An 8933-nucleotide genomic window follows, 5' to 3' on the forward strand; every position below is an offset into this window, starting at 1 on the left:
TTTTTCATCTGAATCTCCATCAAATATTTTCTCCTCTTCCCATCCTTGCTAAGAAGAATGACCTTTCTTCTCTAATGCACAGAATACTCCAAGGAAAGCATTAGAAGGAGTAAGTTCAAGTCTGGCCTCTGACTTTATCCTCCGCCGGAATCAGGACTTCCCTGGTGGCTCAGATGGTAAAGAATCTGCCTGCAATGTGGGAGACCCGGTTTGATCTCTGGGTTGGGATGAGCCCCTGGAACAGGAAATGGCAAACCACTCCAGTTTTCCTGCCTGGAGAATTCCATGGATAGAGGAGCCTGTTGGGCTACGGTCCATGGGTTGCAAAGAGTCAGACACAACTGAATGGCTAACATACTTTCCCCTGGCATCATTCTCCTTCCTGCTGCCTGCATTTCAGCCTGGACCATGGGAATGGATTGGAGCTCACACCTGGATGTGTCTAAAGTCCCTTGTCTATAGTTTCTCTGAAGACATCTGAACGTGGCTGAGCTGTTCAAGAACTTGACTGCCTGCTGTTGGTTCTTGAACTCATTGACAATGAAGCTGTGTGTTTCATATGACAAAAGACCTTCTGCTTTTTTTTCCTGATTGTCTTCATTTATTGCTTTGTGTCCCTCTTGTTGGACACTATGGGCATCAGATAATAAGCAGGGCTTCTGATAGGCTTGGGATACAACCAAATGGGCCAGAACTAATGCAGAGGCACTGCCAGGATGGGCTGAGTAGTTATTATGGTGTTAGACCATGATTTTGATCCTGTTTAAATGTGTCTAATTTAATGAACTCTTGAAATCCTTTTCAAGGATGCTGATGATCTGTGGCAAACCACAACTCCACTTGAGCGGTTCCGACAGCAAGCTTTGTGCATCTTTGGAGGTCCCTGAGATTCTGGGGGTTCCCTGAGGCCAAAACAACTGTCATGATAATGCCAGGATATTACGGGACCTTTTTTATTGGGTGGACATTTGCACTAATGGTGCAAAACAATAGTGGGAAGAGCTCTGGAAATCAAGAGAGTGGCATCTAGCTGTACTCTTCATTTGCCATTTTGTTACTCAACACCACACACAAATAGTAAAAAAAAAAAAACAGAAAATGTCAGTTTCACTTAAAATGCCCTTAAAGGGGCAGTAGACAGTATTCATTTCATTAAATCCAGACTTCTGAATGCATGGAACACCATTTTGACTTAAAAAAATTACTGACAAACAACGGTTATATAGACTGGGATATTTGGCAGAGAGTTTCTTAAAAAACTAGACAAAGTAAAACCTGTGACTTGAAGGAAAGCAACTCACAGGATTGATTGCCAGTGGTAAAATTTAAATTCAAATGAAAATTAGAGTCCAAAAGACTGTTCTATACATCTGTGTCGCTTTTGCTGTCTCACATACAGGGCTGTCATTACCATCTTTCTAAATTCCGTATATATGCGTTAGTATACTGTATTGGTGTTTTTCTTTCTGGCTTATTTCACTCTGTATAATGCGGAACATGTATACACCCGTGGCGGATACATGTTGAGGTATGGCAAAACCAATACAATCTTGTAAAGTAAAAATAATAATAATAATAAAAAAATAATATGACTTACTTATGAAAAAAAATTAGAATTTTTGAAAACAAATTTACCGCTGTGGGTGTGACAGTTTCCTAGTATTTAAATAATTTTCTGATGAGATGTGTGGTAAGTCACTTCAGTTGTGTCCGACTTTTTGAGACTCTGTGGACTGTAGCCCACCAGACTCCTCTGTCCATAGGATTCTCCACGCAAGAATACTGGAAAGGGTTGCCATGCCCTCCTCCAGTGGGATCTTCCTGATCCAGGGATTGAACCCACATCTCTTATGTCTCCTGCATTTGCAGACAAGTTCTTTACCACTGGTGCTACCTGGGAAGCCCAATAGGCAATGATATTATCAAATATGACTTTTTGATATTGCATAATAAAAATCTGAATATTTGGAAAATTTACATAACTCAGTGAAGCAATACTTTCACAGTGACCAAAGCATGGTGTTAAAAGTGGATTTTGATCTTACAGTGCAGCTAACCTTTAAGAAATGGCCTTTCAATGAATGTTTTTTGTAGTTTCAAAGAATATTCAAATCACCTAAAAATGTTACTGAAAAACACCTTCTTTTTCGAACTACACATCTGTATGAGACTGGATTTTCTTCATAGACTTCAACCCAAACAACATCACAACAGATTGACGTGCAAAATCAGATAGGAGGATCCAGCTGTCTTCTATAAAGCCCGACATGAAAAACATTTGCAGAAATAGAGAAACAATGCCAAATTCATCACACCATATAGCTATTTTTCATAAAAATATGTCATTTGTGTAAATATGCTATTATGTAATATTTTCTGATATATTTTTAATATATTCCAGTTTTGTTTTTTTCCTATGGTAGATTTTGATAGGCATAATTAACATAAACTACAGCTTTTTGGGATCCTCAGTAATTTTTAAGAGTATAGAAGGGTTGTGAGACCACAACATTTGAGAAGTACTGCTCCACTTGTCTGAAAATCCTGAAATATTAAACAGCCATTAAATGGGAACTAAAGCCCTATTGCCTGCTATGGTGACCTTACTATTGCTGCAACCATCTTTCTATCAACTTTCCCTCGTAGGGTGCCCCTCCCTCACTCTTGCTGCCTGAGAAAAGGTGTGGGCATCCCCTCTAGCGAGGAGGAGGATCACAGTAAAGAGGCAGTTGAATCATTTACATATGGCAGTTCTTCCAGGTCTTTGTCTTCCTTCAGGTCAATTATCTGATTTCTTTTTCCACACCTGACCTATCCTGGGACACTCCTCTGGGTACGCACGCACCTCTCAGCCAAGATGGATCTCAAAGTAAAGGCTTCTGGGAAGAGCAAGACTCATTATGGCCTGGTGTTACCCCTTGACTTCTGATACATGAGAAACCTTTCTGCGCATGTGTGGTATCTCCCTTGTCCCAAAAGAGAGGGGAGCGGAGGTCCTTTAATCCTTTACTCTCGAACAGGGTTTTGCCCCTCTTTGTCCTTGCCATGACTATTACCTTGATTATTGTCATGGCTATTACCCTAAGGTGTTTGCAAGAAACAAACACTGGCTATTTACCCTGTTTCTGTTGTTACTTCCATTTCAGAGGGCAAACAGGAGGCTGCTTATAAATGTCTTAACTGGAGCCCACCTATCTCTTGTCTCAAGAAATGCTAACTGTTGTAAGTGCCCAGCATGAAGCCCACTTCTGAAAGCCCCATGAAATGCAAATAGGAGGCCAGTTGTAAATGTCTGACCTGGAGCCCACCTATCTCCTAACTCAGCATCACCTCCCAAATAAACTGCTACATCCACCTCAGAGTCCCAGGCTCTCAGTTCATTTTAGTTGCTCAGTCATATCCAACTCTTTGCTACCCCATGAACCGCAGCACGCCAGGCCTCTCTGTCCATCACCAACTCCCGGAGTTCACCCAAACCCATGTCCATTAAGTCAGTGATGCCATCCAGCTATCTCAACCTCTGTCGTCCCCTTCTCCTCCTGCCCTCAATCTTTCCCAGCATCAGGGTCTTTTCAAATGAGTCAGCTCTTCACATCAGGTGGCCAAAATATTGGAGTTTCAGCTTCAGTATCAGGCCTTCCAATGAACACCCAGGACTGATCTCCTTTAGGATGGACTGGTTGGATCTCCTTGCAGTCCTAGGGACTCTCAAGAGCCTTCTCCAACACCACAGTTCAAAAGCATCAATTCTTATGCGCTCAGCTTTCTTTATAGTCCAACTCTCACATCCATACATGACTACTGGAAAAACCATAGCCTTGACTAGATGGACCTTTGTTGGCAAAGTAATGTCTCTGCTTTTCAATATGCTATCTAGGTTGGTCATAACTTTCCTTCCAAGGAGTAAGCGTTTTTTAATTTCATGGCTGCAATCACCATCTGCAGTGATTTTGGAGCCCAGAAAAATAAAGTCTGATCCTGTTTCTACTCTTTCCCCATCTATTTCCCATGAAGTGATGGGACCAGATGCCATGATCTTCGTTTTCTGAATGTTGAGCTTTAAGCCAACTTTTTCACTCTCCTCTTTCATCAAGAGGCTTTTTAGTTCCTCTTCACTTTCTGCCATAAGGGTGGTGTCATCTGCATATCTGAGGTTATTGATATTTCTCCTGGCAATCTTGATTCCAGCTTGTGCTTCTTCCAGCCCAGCATTTCTCATGATGTACTCTGCATATAAGTTAAATACGCAGGGTGACAATATGCAGCCTTGACGAACTCCTTTTCCTATTTGGAACCAGTCTGTTGTTCCATGTCCAGTTCTAACTGTTGCTTCCTAACCTGCAGACAGGTTTCTCAAGAGGCAGGTTAGGTGGTCTGGTATTCCCATCTCTTTCAGGATTTTCCACAGTTTATTGTGATCCACACAGTCAAAGGCTTTGGCATAGTCAATAAAGCAGAAATAGATGCTTTTCTGGAACTCTCTTGCTTTTTTGATGATCCAGCGGATGTTGGCAATTTGATCTCTGGTTCTTCTGCTTTTTCTAAAACAAGCTTGAACATCTGGAAGTTCACGGTTCACATATTGCTGAAGCCTGGCTTGGAGAATTTTGAGCATTACTTGACTAGCGTGTGAGATGAGTGCAATTATGTGGTAGTTTGAGCATTCTTTGGCATTGCCTTTCTTTGGGATTGGAATGAAAACTGACTCTGAGACACACTTAAAACTCGAAGCTTACTCTGTGTGGTAAAAAAATCGAACTACCAATGCAGGAGTTTGATTCCTGGGTTAGGAAGATTGCCTGGAGGAGGAAATGGCAACCCGCTCCAGTATTCTTGCCTGGAGAATCCCATGGGCAGAGTAGCCTGGTGGGTCACAGTCCAGGGGTTGCAAAGAGTCAGACAGGACTGAGCACACTCTCACTACATTTGAGCCCTGCGTGGCAGCTGAGGATGGAATTGATGAACAAAGCCAGGTTGTACGAAGAATGTGAGTCTCCACTGTGTTGGTGATGTGCAGCTATTGAGTGATTTTAGGCAGATGGGAATATAATGAGGTTTTTCCTTTTTGCTCTGAATTATCTATTCCAATGAATGTATATAATTGCTATACCCAGAGACATTGCACTCATGTACCCTCTATCCACAGTGTGAAATGGAATATTTCCTGCCATATCAATAAACAAGGATGTCACAGCCATCCGCGATTCTGGCCCTCCAAATGTGAATTTCTGAGCCTGTAGGGCACCCAGAAGGAACAGTGCCGGCTATCTGGCAGCCACCAGTCACTCAGACTGCATCTTCACATACATAGAAAAGTGCTAAATTCCTTGAGATATCTGATTTTCCTTAATTAGCAATCATCTTTTGATGTTCAGACTACCTGCTCCTTGCTGCAAACTTCTATATAACCTGACTTCTCTTCCACCTCTTTGAAACGGTTCTTTCAGGATCATTTGAGATGCTGCCTCCTGGGCTCGAAGTCCTAAAAATTCCCACTGAATTAAACGTAACTCTCAATTTCTTGGTTGTGACCATTTTTCAAGTCAACAACAGAGAGAAATAGAACATTAGCAGTGCCTCAGAAAACCTCTGTAGCATGATCAGCTTTTACATTTTAACAGGTTATTGTGGGGGCAGCATAGCTAATGAATTGGAAGAAGTTTCTTAGTATTGGGAAGAACAATGAACACCCACTCATCTTTCAAGCCTTGGCTAGCAAATCCTTTTTATGTAAAGTCTCCTCAATCCTGGGTTGAATCACTTCCTTGCTGTCCTTGACAAATTCTACATTTTATTGTGGCAATTAAAATCCTTTACAGTGCTTACTTGACTCTGTTGTTGTTCAGTCGCTAAGTCTTGTCTGACTCTTTTCGACCCCGTGAACTGCAGCACCCCAGGCTTCCCTGTCCTGCACCATCTCCCGGAGTTTGCTCAAACTCTTGTCTGTTGAGTTGGTAATGCTATCTAACCATCTCATCCTCTGTGGCTCCCTTCTCCAGCCCACAGTCTTTCCCAGCATGAGGGTCTTTTCCAGTGACTCATCTCTTCACATCAGGTGGCCAAAGTATTGGACTCTGCTTTTCTAAAATCCTTCATGGTGCTTACTTGACTCTGCTTTTCTATCTTCAGATATAATTCACCTACCTTACAATTCACCCATTTAAAGTGTATAATTTTACTGGTTTTAAGTACGTCCACAGGTTTGTGTAACCATCATCACCATCAATTTTAGAAGCATTTCATCACCTTAAAAAGGAGTTTTATCCTCAAGCTTTCAGTCTCTCCTGTCTCTTCAGCCTCTGTCCCTACTCTCAGCCTCAAGTAACCACTGGTCTACTTTCTGTCTCTATGATTTCCCTCTTTAGACTTTCCTATGAATAGGATCATATAATATATGGACTTCTGCAACTGACTTATTTCACTCAGTATAATGTTTTCAAGATTAATCCAAAGTGTATCATGTATCAGGACTTCCTTTCTTTTAATGACTGAATAAAATTCCATTGTATGGATACAGCGTTACATGGGTATTGCATGACCTTTTGTTCAGGTCAGCTGGCTACTCATTGCTGCTGCTGCTGCTAAGTCGCTTCAGTCGTGTCCGACTCTGTGCGACCCCATGGACGGCAGCCCACCAGGCTCCCCCATCCTGGGATTCTCCAGGCAAGAACACTGGAGTGGGTTGCCATTTCCTTCTCCAATGCATGAAAGTGAAAAGTGAAAGGGAAGTCGCTCAGTCGTGTCTGACTCTTAGCGACCCCATGGACTGCAGCCTACCAGGCTCCTCTGTCCATGGGATTTTCCAGGCAAGAGTACTGGAGTGGGGTGCCATTGCCTTCTCCCTAGTCCTCCATATTTGCAGCTCCATGATGCAATGCCCTTCACTCTCATTTTCCTCCACCATGACCTTATCCCTTCTGCAGTGTTTGGGGTAAACGTCATTGCTGTACAACGTGCTCACTCCTTCCCTGACTTCTTAACTGGCTGGGATTTCTTTTGTCTCTGAAATTCTAGAGTCCTTATTTATGTTTCTACTGCTCAGCCTTCTATTGGGAAATGTTATTCTTGCTTTCTCCCAAGGGTACCTTTGAGAACAAAGACTGTGATTTCCTCTTCCTGGGTATAATCGCCTAAGTACAATTATTGTTTGATAAATATTTAAGCAAATAATTGCTGATTAAATACGTGAACAAATATTTAAGGAAAATTGTTGGATAAATATTTGAGGTAGCAACTGCTGATTAAAGGAGTAAACAAACATGCAAGTTGTTCTTACTATGAATCACCTTTATAAAAAAGTGTGGAAGGGGTGGTAGTGTGATGGGGGCACCTTACTTTGTGTGGGCGGCTGCAATCATTACTCAGTTGTCTACTTGGAAAAGTCATTGGTCATAAGATGAATGCGGTGGGAAAGTGGCAATGACTCAGGACAAGCTCACCCAGGGAAACAGGTTTAAGCATTTGTTTTACTGAAAACTTGTCGAGAACATAATCCTTTCATATGAAAAGAAGCTCATCATCACCTCACATGTCCTAAGCAAATTTCATAACAACATCAGCAACAACAAAAACAGTCTAGTGACTTAAAACCAAGGATGTTAATAACCTTGTGTTCCCTTATAACAGGCTACAGGTTAGACAGCATCTGACGATGTGGGCCCTTTGTGAGAGGTAGTTCTAGCAACAAAGCTTCAGGGCCATGTTAGATTATTGCATTTCTCTCCACACAGAAACCCAGGGTGTGTCTAAACAGCCACCTTTTGTATTTTACTCTTGTTCTTTGTAGCACTTGGTGGTAACTAGACAGACTGTTGGAGAAGGCAATGGCACCCCACTCCAGTACTCTTGCCTGGAAAATCCCATGGACAGAGGAGCCTGGAAGGCTGCAGTCCATAGGGTCGCTGAGGGTCAGACACGACTGAGCGACTTCACTTTCACTTTTCACTTTCATGCATTGGAGAAGGAAATGGCAACCCACTCCAGTGTTCTTGCCTGGAGAATCCCAGGAACGGGGGAGCCTGGTGGGCTCCTGTCTATGGGGTCGCACAGAGTCGGACACGACTGAAGAGACTTAGCAGCAGCAGCAGCAGACAGACTGTGCTGATGTGAAATTAGCACTAATATAAGGAGCAAGAGATGCTGAGAGAAACTTCTCTAGACAGATCTTTATGTACATAAGACTTGTGTTTTCACTGTGAGGCCTAGGGATGTGGGGGGGGCGGTGTGTGTGTGTGTGTGTTAGTTACTTAGTCGTGTCCAACTCTTTGCGACCCCATGGACTGGAACCCGCCAGGCTCCTCTGTCCTTGGGATTCTCCAGGCAGGAATACTGGAGTGGGTAGCCATTCCCTTCTCCAGGGGATCTTCCTGACCCAGGGATTGAGCCCAGGTGTCCTGCATTGCAGGCGGATTCTTGACCGTGTCTGAGCCACCAGGGAAGGGATGGTGGGGTGCATGTTTTCAAATAAAAAAGTCATGGGGTTTCAATTCTGGAATTTTCACCATTCTAATTCCTGATGATGATAATGAAATATTTTGTGTTCCAGTTAAGGTATGGGTTTCAATTTCACTTGCTCCATTTAAAAATACACTTGAACTTTATATAATATTCTCATAGAAATAAGAATTTTTAGCAATTCATCATTATTTCTATGTTTACTCTTTGATATAAAGATGGTTCCAAAAATCTTTGCTTATTTGCTTTTATAAATCAGCATTTAATCTCAATATGATCACTTTTACCTTTAAGTGCATTTCCTGTGAAATAATTAGTAATTTTTTCCATTTCTTTCCTATGATAACTTTCAAATGACACCACAAATATTAAGCATTTCCAGTTTCCTTCTCTGTAGTGTTGTTGTTGTTAAGTCTATTGTGTCAGTGATGCCATCCAACCATCTCATCCTCTGTCACCTGTTTCTGCTCTCAAAAAGA

Source organism: Bubalus bubalis, chromosome 15, assembly GCF_019923935.1.
Source record: "Bubalus bubalis isolate 160015118507 breed Murrah chromosome 15, NDDB_SH_1, whole genome shotgun sequence".
NCBI lineage: Eukaryota > Metazoa > Chordata > Mammalia > Artiodactyla > Bovidae > Bubalus > Bubalus bubalis.